This window comes from Sparus aurata, chromosome 15 (genome assembly GCF_900880675.1).
Source record: "Sparus aurata chromosome 15, fSpaAur1.1, whole genome shotgun sequence".
Taxonomy (NCBI): Eukaryota; Metazoa; Chordata; class Actinopteri; order Spariformes; family Sparidae; genus Sparus; species Sparus aurata.
Window position 1 is genome coordinate 3,119,727 of NC_044201.1, and position 13,224 is coordinate 3,132,950.

Below are 13,224 nucleotides of genomic sequence, written 5' to 3' on the forward strand. Positions count from 1 at the left end.
CTATTAAGAAATGTAATGTCTTACCTCTCAATAGCTATTTTCATTTTGTCTCCACTCCTTTCCTCTGGCCTGTAAATGGCATTTGAAATAGGCGTGATCAGCCTTTTGCTGTGTTGTCAACTCAGATAAAGCTAAACTTACAACATGTCTTCTCTGGAATGTAGCCAAAAAACTATTCATTAACAAAATCGAAATTAGAATGGAAATTACTCTTCAATACCTCATCTTTCAATATGTGTTGTCATTTTGTCTGTATCTCTATCCTACATTGTACTGTTGGCATTTACAATTGGCCAAAATTTCCGGTCCAGCCAGCTGGTTGAGAGTGCAGATGTTTTTATCTAGATTTCTGAAGACCTAATGACTGAAAGAAAGGCAGTTTCCTGGTTCAATACTATTATTTTAAGGAAAATTAATGAGTCAATTTCAGTATTTACAATTAAACAAATAACTTTAATTGATTTTTAAAACATAAAAACAGCTTACGTAGAAACAATTAAAACAATTGTGGAGTAACATTAAAGACCCACTACAGGTACAATCCTAAAATACCACAGTTCACAATAAACATCCATTAAAAAACAACATACTGTATACAACAGTCATAACATCTTGAAACTTGTGTATGATAGCCTAACTTGAGCAAGATAAACAACTCGGCTCCTTGAGGTGATTTTGTCATTATAGTTACGCTATCTTTTGCTCCATATAGCCTAACTTAGTAGTGTAACATTGTAACAAGTAAGCTTTGTTTTGTTTGTTTTCTCAACCTTTTGCCCACACTGTGGTTGTCTTTGCTTGCCAGCCTTACACTAACAAGTCTTTGATGGCTTTCATCCTTTTTTTGTACAGATTTTCAATGACCTCATGATTGCGCAAATAGAATGGTCCAGGTCCGTCCAGGTCTGCTTTGCAGAAGATGAACTTGCGCTCTACATCTTCAATCTCGTCCCTGGGTGGGAGGAAGTACGTATTGTTTGGCCCTCGGTCTAAGAACTTCATCACATAACGTTCACCCTCTGGTGGTGCTGACTCGTTGAGTGATCGTGCGATGTAATATGCTGCTGGTTTTGTGAACATGACAGCATAGTACACGTCTCTCTCCACTGTGAAGGTTGTGGCACAAGTTTCATTTGCCTCTTTACTCACTGCCTCTGATGCTTTTGTCTTCTTCAGAGGAGCCTTCTTGCTATTGGTCTTGCCATCCTTTTGATTGTTTCTTTTTTGCTGCTTTCTTCCTTTCACTTTCCTCAAGATGCAACAAAGCATCTTCAGATGTTAGAGACTCTCCATATTTTAAAGTGTTGAGTCGCTGTCTTTTGGCTACATTGCTCTTCTTTGTTGGCATGATGTGTTGCAGGAAGTAATCTTTGATGCTTGATGAGGGTGGAGAGCTTGAGGTTGCAGAAGTTGATGGCTGGGGTTGTGACATTTCTGCATTTGCAGGCTTTGCAATCTCAATACTTGTGATGTTGAGAATGTTGGACCCAGGAACAGTCTCTACACTGAGGATAATCTGGGACATGGATTCTTCGTCCACAGATATGGAGCATGGGTATGTAGTAGGGGATACAGTAGTGGTGCAGGGTTCCCCTGGAAAGCTCAATGTTTGCTCGGCTGGATGAGGTGGAGATGGAGTGACCACATGGTAACTCAGAGGAGTATCGCTGCCCGTCATAGTTTCTGCCAGAGGCTGTAGTTGTTGTTGACCATCTTCTGCAGTGAATGGTGTGTATTCTTCTGTCATCACCCTGTCTGGACAGTAGGGGTAAATCCCGGTGCTCTTAAACCCACTCTTCAGATTCTCACCCTTGAGACCTATCTCCAACACCGCCTTCAGTTTGGATGGGAAATCCTCTTTTCTGATCTTGTCTCTGGTCATACGGGAGTGCCTCCGCAGCTTTGTTCGCCACTGCCTCTTCACCTCCCCAAACACTGCTCTGTCGAGTGGCTGGAGAATGTGGGTTAGGTGAGAAGGCAGCCTCAACAATACTACGTTGTTCTCTTTTGCCTTTAAGGCAAGGTTGAGGGAGATGTGAGAAGAGTGTCCATCAAATATTAGTATCCGTGGGAATGCTAAATTGGACCACTTCTCAGACTCCTTGAGGAAGAGGTGTAAGAAGTAGTCTTCGAATATGACCCTCTCCATCCATCCATGGTCTGACACAGCATAGCGGGCACCGTCGGGGCCACCAACACACCAAGATCCATAGAGGTGTTTCCCCTCGTATACCACATAGGGTGGGAGAGTCTGTCCAGCTGCATTCCCTGTTATGCAGACAGTGATCTGTTCCCTCCCACTGCCGCCTGTGTTTTGGTACACGTTCTTGCTGCCTGTCCTTGACAAGACTTTGCCTGCTGCTGGATCTGTGATGAAGCCTGTCTCATCTACGTTGTAGATGTTTTCAGGCTTATTCATGCAATCGGCTTTAACTATCTCTTTTTCGAGAAGTGCAAACCAGCCAGTGAGAATGGCTGGGTCAGAAGTGGCTTTTGCCCTTGCATCTGGGAACTGCTCCGACTTCCTTATGGTCAGTTCCGGGTGGTCCCACATGAAGCGGTTAAACCATTTTCGACCCGGTCTTCCGTTCTTGAAGGGGGTTGGAAGATCGTTGGCTATGACAAACTCTTGAACAAGATTGAGAAGGTCCGTCCGGGTAAAGCCCCAACCCCAATTGCAAAGGATCTGAAGGCATGGAGAATAACAAAGCATTAGTCCTGGACACACACACACGCACATACACACACACACACACACCACTAGATTAGGCAAAATCACTCTTTCATGTTGTCTTTTTATTAGCCTTTCAGTCACTATAACCCTACCTGAAGGCACTCTGAAATGTCCTGCTCTACTCCTGGACCCAGGTAGATCTCATGTCCCTGTTGTGCATCAATGCTCAGCTGCCCCTTCACTCTCTGCCTCAACGACTTCCTGTCGACTCCATAAGTTCTTGCAAGAACTGAGAGATTTCTTATTGTTCCCTCCCTGTAAAGGCGGCATGCTTCTGCCATGTATTTGCATGAGCTGTACTTTTTCCGTGCTCTAGTCATGTCATCTGAAAAGTAAAGGGTCGAAAATTATGCAAATGGTAGGATAGAATGTAGGTCTATCCAGAATGAATTGACCTATGTAACGTAATGTAATGTAAATTTGGGTATTTAATTATCTGAATTATGAAGCTGATTGATTAGGTGAGGTCAATGTTAGGTAGGAAAATGGTTCAAAAGTCAAAAGGGAGAAAATCTCCATTGAAAGTCAGCTAAGTGGGCTTAATGGGAGCAGGTGGGCTTAAAGGGAACATCAGTGAATTTCTGGTTAAAAGTCAGAATATTTTTTTCTACACACATGATATTAAAAAAAAACTACATGACATGAATCTATATATGCTGTACTAACATAACATGAAAAGTATCAATTGATCATGCATTTAAGTAATTAGCTATACTCATTTACATCCACCCTAAATGGCGTGTTTTTTTTGCTAGTGTACCCTTTAAGCCCACTTGGTAAAAATGTTAATTAAAAAATAAATAAAGATAAATACACACATGTATTATCTATTTAACAGTACAATAGGATATTCTGCCGACAAAAATGTAAACTACACATGCTTATCATGCTTTATGTCATTGCAATGAACAATGCTTTGCAGTGAGTGTATTGATGCAGCATGTGGGCTGTTGGCTAGCATGCTAAAACACATATTTTGACTACAAAAGAAAAAACATTTCTAATTCTAGTAAAATTCTAAGATATGTTTTATTTAAAGCACTATTCTCTTAGATTTCGATAACAAATGATTACTTACCAAAAGCAGGAGTAGAAATGTGGAAAAAAATGCTGGTTTTCAGGGCATCAAAATCACTGAAGTTTTTTTGTCACTTCCTCTGGGGGCAGCAGGCACATGTCACACATGTGCTTCGATAACTCAAGATCGACAAATCTGATTGGCTTACAAACAAAAGTATAATTTATATAACAAGCAGCTTCATTGGAAGAGCCATGAACCAGCAAAAATGGTGATGTTGTTTTTTTTTAAATTGACTCAGAAGTCACAAGTGGGCTTATATGGTACGTGGGCTTAATAGGTACACTTACCCTACATAGAGAAGTCCCAGTGTTGTGAGCAGTTAACCAGCCGCTTTGAAGAAACAGTTGCCTCACCCCGGTGTGGTCATGAGTTGAGTGAAAGGTGTTAGTGTGTGGGCTCACTCCCCCTAGCCTGGGATTATTCCTTCCCAGGGACCGCGCTGCCTCGTCCGGGTCCGCGAAGATCGTGGGCGCCTCACCATCCAGGGAGTAAACGAAGAGCTCGGCCGGGTACCGCAGGGTGTGTTTCACACCTCCGTCACGCAGAGCCTGCATCACATCTCAGAAGGCGCGACGCTGGGCCATCACCTCGCTGGTATAATCCGGAAAGATCAGCACCTTACATCCTTTATACTCCAGTGGCTGCTGTCTGCCACGGTGGAGGATTAGTTCTTTATCCTGAAAGTGGTGGATACATGCCAGGATGGTGTGCGGTTTAGCTCCGGTGGCCGGCTTCGTTTGAAGGGAGCGGTGCACCCACTCAGCTTTAACTAGGTGCGGGAAGTGATCAGCGCCAAGCAGCTTGGGGATTAGTCTGGAGACGAACTTGGTGGGTCTACCCTCTTCTTCGCCCTCTTGTATCCCCACGATTTTGATGTTATGTCTGAGTGTTACACTTCGCTAGCTCAGAGTGTCTGGCCTCAAGTGTTAGCATGCATGCGTCAAGCTCAATAGCAGCCTGCTCCTGACTAGCCACACAAGCTTGTAGCTCCACCGGTGAGGCTGCAAGTGCATGGAACTTGGTCTGGAAAGCATCGAAACGCTCATTAATGCAGCGCAGGACCGATTCGGACATCTCCTTACACATAGCATAAGTCTTGTCTGGTGGTGCATCCGGCTGGATGGGGGAGTCTTTGTCGGTCCCGATGTTAGCACTAGCACTAGCTCTCGTTGCAGCGGTTTGTCCCTCCGTGGTTTTGGGTCAGCTGGGAATGCTCGGTTTTGGCATGTTGCGTTTTCAACTCAATAAAGTTCTTAGGTAAGCATATATATTCACTTTCACAGCTTGTAAGCAAATATATGCGGTATTAAAATAGTTTTTCAAAGTAGCGGAGAGGAGCACATGTGAAACACGTCTACATCCTCCACATGCGCACTAGCGCCCCAAGGATGGGACCTTTTTGACTTCAACTGAGGAGCTCATAGGGCGGTGGAAGGAGTACTTTGGCGACCTTCTGAATCCGACTCAGCCACCCTCTGTAATGGAGACAGAGCTGGAGGATGACGGGGAATCATCGCCGATTTCCCTGGGTTAAGTCACTGTGGTAGTCAAACAACTCCACAGTGGCAAAGCCCCAGTGATCGATGAGATACCACCAGAAATGCTGAAGGCTCTGGGTGTTGAGGGGTTGTCTTGGTTGACACGCCTCTTCAACATTGCGTGGGTATCGGGGTCAGTGCCAAAGGAGTGGCAAACAGGTCCCTATATTCTCAAAGCGAGAGCTGCGTGTGTGTACTCGGAAGTAAGTTGGACCCATTCCAAGTGGGTGATGGCCTCTGCCAGGGCTGTGACTTGTCCCCAATCCTGTTTGTCAGTATTGGTTCACCCAATATGCACACTACACATGTTGCGTAGGGCCCCGCAAACTACTAGAGGCCCCGTGAAAAAAAAACAAAAAGGTGACGACGTGACCGTCCGTCGCAAACATGTCCCAGATTCCCAGCACATCAGCCTAGCAAGATGAAGCGGAGTTATCCCTTGGGGAATGAAAAAAAGGAGGAAGAAACAGCATGACAATCAACTGCGAGAACAGCAGTCAGGTAACTCTCCTCTCCGGGTGGGAGAGTGGGAGGGACTAGTCCGTGTTTGACCTATAATAACAGGGCAGTGATCCCTGGGTGAACCCCGGTCTCCGTATGCGTCTTTCTGGCTTCTATAATTTTAGTTACAACTGCACTTATACAAAATGGAAAGTAATGGATAGATATGGATAAAGGCTCACCACCCACAGGAGGGTTCAGAGGGGGCCGGTGCAGTGTGATATGGGTGGCAGTCGTGGGCGGGGGCCCCGGCGACCCAATCCTCAGGCGGTGACTCTAGCCATGGGGACATGGAATGTCACCTCGGTGGGGGGGAAAGAGCCTGAGCTAGTGCGGGAGGCTGAGCGGTACCGGCTAGAGATAGTCGGACTCACCCTCACGCACAGTCTGGGCTCTGGAACCCAACTCCTTGAGAGAGGCTGGACTCTCTCCTATTCTGGAGTTGCCCGCGGCGAGCTGGTGTGGGCTTGCTTATAGCTCCCCAGCTCAGCCTCCACGTGTTGGAGTTTACCCCAGTGAACGAGAGGGTCGCTTCCCTGCGCCTTCGGGACGGGGATAATACTCTCACTGTTGTCTCGGCTATGGGCCAAACAGCAGTGCAGAGTACCCGGCCTTCTTGGAGTCCCTGGGAGGGGTACTGGAGAGTGCTCCAACCGGGGACTCCGTCGTTCTACTGGGGGACTTCAACGCCCATGTGGGCAGTGACAGTGTTACCTGGAGGGATGTGATTGGGAGGAATGGCCTCCCCAATCTGAACCCGAGTGTTGTTTTGTTACTGGACTTCTGTGCTAGTCACAGTTTGTGCATAACAAACACCATGTTCAAGCATAAGGGTGTCCATATGTGCACGTGGCACCAGGACACCCTAGGCCGGAGGTCATCGACTTTGTGGTCGTGTCATCTGACCTCCGGCCGTATGTCTTGGACACTCGGGTGAAGAGAGAGGCTGAGCTGTCAACTGATCACCACCTGGTGGTGAGTCGGATCCGCTGGCAGGGGAGGAAGCTGGACAGACCTGGCAGACCCAAACGTATTGTGAGGGTCTGCTGGGAACGTCTGGCGGAACCCCCTGTCAGGGTCTGGAAAAAGTTTGGGGAGGCCATGGAAGAGGACTACCGGTCGGCCTCAAAGAAATTCTGGCAAACCATCCGGCGCCTCAGGAGGGGGAAGCAGTCCTTCCACCAACACTGTTTACAGTGGAGGTGGGGAGCTGTTGACCTCGACTGGGGACATCGTCGGGCGGTGGAAGGAATGCTTCGAGGATCTCCTCAATTCCACTGACACGCCTTCCATAGAGGAAGCAGAGGCTGGGGACTCAGAGGTTGACCCATTCATCACCCAAGCCGAAGTCACTGAGGTAGTCCGGAAGCTCCTCAGTGGCAAAGCACCGGGGGTGGATGAGATCCGCCCTGAGTACCTCAAGTCTCTGGATGTTGTGGGGCTGTCTTGGTTGACACGTCTCTGCAGCATCGCGTGGCAGTCGGGGACAGTGCCTCTGGACTGGCAGACCGGGGTGGTGGTCCCCCTATTCAAAAAGGGGGACCGGAGGGTGTGTTCCAACTATCGGGGGATCACACTCCTCAGCCTCCGTGGGAAAGTCTATTCCAGGGTACTGGAGAGGAGAATTCGGCCGATAGTCGAACCTCAGATTCAGGAGGAACAATGCGGTTTTCGTCCGGGCTGTGGAACATTGGACCAGCTCTATACCCTCCACGTGGTGCTCGAGGGTTCATGGGAGTTTGCCCAACCAGTCTACATGTGTTTTGTGGACTTGGAGAAAGCTTTCGACCGTGTCCCTTGTGGCATTCTGTGGGAGGTGCTCCGGGAGTACGGGGTCGGAGGCCCTCTGTTAAGGGCTGTATGGTCCTTGTACGACTGGAGCAGGAGCTTGGTTCGCATTGCCGGCAGTAAGTCAGACCTGTTCCCAGTGCATGTTGGACTCCAGCAGGGCTGCCCTTTGTCAACGGTTCTGTTCATTATTTTTATGGACAGAATTTCTAGGCGCAGCCACGGGCCGGAGGGGATCTGGTTCGGGAGTCACTTGATCTCATCTCTGCTTTTCGCGGATGATGTGGTCTTCAGCATGTCCTGGGGCGGTTTGCAGCCGAGTGTGAAGCGGCTGGGATGAGAATCAGCACCTCCAAATCCGAGGCCATGGTTCTCAACCAGAAAAAGGTAGCTTGCTCCCTCCGGATTGGGGGAGAGTTCCTGCCTCAAGTGGAGGAGTTTAAGTATCTTGGGGTCTTGTTCACGAGTGAGGGAAGGATGGAACGTGAGATTGACAGGCGGATCAGTGCAGAGGCTGCAGTAATGCGGTCATTGTATCGGTCTGTCGTGGTGAAGAGAGAGCTGAGTCGAAAGGCGAAGCTCTCGATTTACCGGTCAATCTACGTTCCTACCCTCACCTATGGCCATGAACTTTGGGTCATGACCGAAAGAATAATATCCCAGATACAAGCGGCTGAAATGAGTTTCCTCCGTATGGTGGCAGGGCGCTCCCTTAGAGATAGGGTGTGGAGCTGGCATGTCCCGCCGGGAGGAGACCCCGAGGAAGACCCAGGACACGCTGGTGTGACTATGTCACTCAGCTGGCCTGGGAACGCCTTGGGATCCTCCTGGAAGAGCTGGAGGATGGTCCGGGGAGAGGGAAGTCTGGGTGTCCCTGCTCAGGCAGCTGCCCCTGCGACCCGGCCCCGGATAAGCGGACGAAAATGGATGGATGGATGGATGGATAAATATTGACTATGACTGAATGTTGTTTGCTTGGATAGCCCACAGGCAAATATAGATGCAGATATCTTAGTGAATAAATTAAACTTGTGAAATATTATGACATTGGTGGTAATTGAATAATAATTATATAATAAATAATAATATAAATCATTACCTACATTTGAAGTATATGAAAGTAAAACAAGTCACTTTGACGGAGCTGAATAAATAGTAGCCTTATCTATATTTATAGGTGCTATGCTTAAGTTTCTCACCACAAGCAGCACAGACTCCAGCCAGTCAGCCAGTGGAGGGACAGAGTCGGCTTCATCTAGGACAGGCACAGATGAGCCAGCTTCATCATCCAGTGCAGAAACAGGCACAGATGAGCCATTTACACCTTCAACCGGCACAGATGAGTAATATGCAGCCGCCTCAGGCAGTACACACAGCACAGGTCCAGTACAGCCATCGTTGTCAAGTACAGACACAGGGGAAGAACAGGCAGCCTCAGCCACTATTCACACAACCACGTGTGCACAGCAAGCATCAGAAGCTAGCTCAAACCCTAAAGCATCAGTCTCTGCTCCACCAAATGATCCAGCTAAATGACGGAAGAGGACTGAATGCACAGAGGTCCATTCAAGCCAGGAGTGGATTTTTCTTACCTCAAAGACAAGTCCAGAAGAGGGTTCCATCCAGGGATATTACAGAGACGGCTGTCAAATGGTGAAAAGATTACCAGGAGCCAGCTTTCATACTCAGTGAAAAACAACACTGTGTATTGTTATTGCTGTAAGCTCTTTTCCACAAAAAAACACAAAATAATAGAAGGTGTTAATGACTAATCAAATATCAACGCCATTCTGAAGCAGCATGAGGGTAGTCCAGAACACACAAGCAATATGTTTAAGTGGAGAGAACTTGATCTGCGCTTAAGTTGTGGAAAAACACTTGACCACATAGCTTTGGAGGCTGAAAGAAAGAGATGGCGAGATGTCCCTAAACGCCTCAAAAGTATCACACAGTTTCTGGCTGAAAGAAACCTAGCATTCAGAGGTTCATCAGATAAGCTCTTCCAACCAGATAATGGAAACTTTCTAAAAGAGGTTGAATTGTTAGCTAAATTTGACCCTGTTTTGGAAAATCATGTCAGCAGAAATAAAGATGGAGCGACACGTGCTCATTACCCTAGTAAGGACCTACAGAATGAGCTGATCTAGCTTGAGAGTGACAGGATTCTCACAACTATTGTGACTCAAGTAAGAGACTCAAAATACTTCTCCATTATCTTAGACTGTACACCTGACATTAGTCACCAGGAGCAGATGTCCATTATCCCCAGAAGTGTGGCTTTAAAGGGACAGCCAGAGATAAAGGAGCACTTTCTTGGCTTTGTTAATGTTGAGGCTACAACTGGCTTAAATCTGTCTACAGTCATCTTGGATAAGCTGACTGATCTGAAAATTCCATTTGATAATTGCAGAGGGCAAGCCTATGACAATAGGGCCAATATGAAAGGTAGACACCAAAGAGTACAAGCCAGACTGTTAAGAATGAGTCTCAGAGCTGTGTTTGTCCCATGTGGTGCACACACATTAAACCTCATCATTGCAGATGCTGCCAAATCCTCCGAAGATGCTGTTGGTTTTTTTGGCTATGTACAAAAGCTGTTCACCTTTTTTTCTGCTGGCACACAAAGATGGAATATCTCGAAACAATATGTGAACATAACAGTGAAGTCATGGGGTGACACGAGATGGGAGAGCAGGCTCCAAAGTGTCCATGCAGTCAGGTATCAGGCCTCTGAGATTCGAGAAGCCTTACTAGAAGCCAGACAGAAGATTAAGGATCCTGTGGCCAAAGTGGAGGCACAGTCACTTGCAGAGGAAGTTGGTTCTTACCGCTGCTTGATTTGCTGTTTAGTGATGTGTGAGATACTGTCAAGAACAAATACAGTGAACAAGCTCCTCTAATCTGCTTCAATGCAGCTTGACATAGCTGTGCAGTTAAATGCAAATGCAAAAGTCTTTCTCACTCTATACCAGGACACTGGATTCTCAGATGCTCAGACAACAGCCAGAAGCATTTGTGAGTAAATGAATGTAGAAGCTGTTTTGAAGGACAAGAGGCTGAGAACCAGCAAGATAATACAAGCACCTGATGAGCCAGTGACTGATGCACTGCAGAATCTTGAAGTCAACTTCTTCAACATTGTGGTTGACTTTACAATAGCATCCATTGATGAACGATTTGAAACTCTGAACCAGGTGAAGACTAAATATGGAGTAGGGATGCACTGAATATTTGGTAACCGAATATATTCGGCCGAATATTGCAAAAAAAGCCACATTCGGCCTTTGGTGGTGTGAGTTAAAAACAAGGCCGAATAGTGGCGTGTGACGCAATGACAACGTGCAGTGATGCGGTGACCCGCCGCCTTCGGTAAAATGTCGGCAGTGTGGAGATATTTTAATGTGTTGGAGAGCAAGAAAACAATTGCAGTTTGCAACGAGTGTTCAACCAAACTATCTCGAGGGGTTGTCTCTGCAAAGACCTTTAGCACTACTGCTTTAATTTGTCATTTAAAAGCCAAACACCCTGAACAGCATGCTGAGTACGAGAGACAGACGCCTGCAGCAGCTAAAAGGAAAACTTGTCACAGCACGCCCACTCCGTCCATGCCGACGTCTTTGAAAAGACGAAAAAGTTCGCGAAGGACAGTGCCGAAGTAAACGGAATCACAAAGAAGGTAATGGAGTTCATGGCTTTGAATGATCAACCGTTTAGTGTTGTGGAGGACATTGGCTTTCGGAGGCTTGCGGAGCACATTGAGCCCCGTTACACGATACCGAGCAGACGGTATTTCTCGGATGTATGACAGTGTTGCAACTCGCGTCCACGAGCTCTTGGTCAAAGATAATGATGTTGACCTCAGCTTCACGACAGACATATGGATCTCGGATGTCACCCCCACCAGCATGCTGAGACGCGGATTTCAAGTTACAAAAGAGTGTACTTCACTCGCAGGAGTTCAGAGGATGAAAACATGTCTAAAAATGTATTCTAGGCTATTTATGCAATGTAAAAAAAAATAGTGAAAACCTAACAACCACATACGATATTCGGTATTCGGCCAAGCGTTTAAATTTTATTCAGCTTCGACCACAAATTTTAATTTCAGTGCATCCCTAATATGGAGTAGTACTTTACTTCAGCACTGCATGTCTGATGTCCAGTGATTCCTTAAAGGCTCAGTGTATGGAACTTGAGAAAACTCTGACCTTCAACCAATCAGTGGAGTGGATCTGGCAAACAAAATCAAGAATTTACCTGACCTACCATCAGTTAATATGACTGCTTTTGAGCTGCTTTCTTCCCTTTGTGAGAAAATTCTGGAGGAACTCTATCCTTACCTATGCATAGCCCTGAGAATTGATGTCACTCTGCCTGTGACAGTTGCCTCAGCTGACAGGAGCTTCAGAAAGTTAAAAATGATTGAAAACTATCTAAGATCATCCATGTCCCAGGAACGTCTGAGTGGTTTGGCCATCACGAGTATCAACCATGATGTGGGGAATCAAATATCATATGACAACATTATTGATGATTTTGCATCCAGAAAGTGCAGAAACTTTATTTCAAACATGAACATGTTTACATGCCCAACATTTAAGACTGTATGATCGTTTGTTTACACATTTAGTTTGATTTGATTTGTTCAGATTTGGTCTGAATTTATTCTTAGTTAGACCAACAGGTGGCGACAGTGCATTATGTTTTAAGAAGGGATGAGTGGAAGCACTGGGTGTCAGGTGCGACTGTTGAACATTTTTGGAGTTCAGCTAGGAGGGCCCCTTAGCAGAATTTTGCCTAGGGCCCCATGGAGGTCTGAACCGGCTTTGCTGTTTGTGACATACATGGACTGGATTTCGAGGCGCAGTCATGGTGTGGAGGGGTTAAAGGTCGGTGACCTGAAGATCGCATCATTGCTTTTTGCAGATGATGTGGTCTTGACGGCACCATCGGCTTTAGATCTACAACGCTCACCAGAGATGGACTTGACCCCAGTACTTGAGTAAGAGTACAAATACTACTGGTCAAAATTTACTCCGTTACAAGTAAAAGTAGTTCAGTCGACATGTTACACGAGTAAGAGTAAAAAAGTACTTGCTTTTAAAGGTACTTAAGTATCCAAAAGTACATGCTTTTAAATTTACTTTAAGTAAGAGTAAGAGTAAATTTCTTATTTTTCACATCAATTAATTACTATAATTTTTTCTAAATGAATTTAAGGACCTTTTAACTCTTGTTTCTGAGAATTAACTCTTTGAAACCTCCTGCACTGATGGTGCTTGCTTTTAGAACCACAATATTATATAAAGCCTGCAGAAACACCTGTAAAAACTCATCAAATGAATGGGATCACAGGAGGACAGCAGATGTTGCAGATGCAGATGTTTATTAACAATCATTAAAACTGTAACCAAATGAACCTGCACCGGCCAACTAACTCTCTATCATTTAGCTAAGTTGGGAACTGGAACCCCCTCAAAGACCAATGTTGTCCCCAGACCACTGGTTGAGAATCACTGCTTTACAAAAAACTACATCTCTGCTTTCAATAACTCAATGTTGAAGTCACTTGACTTTACAGG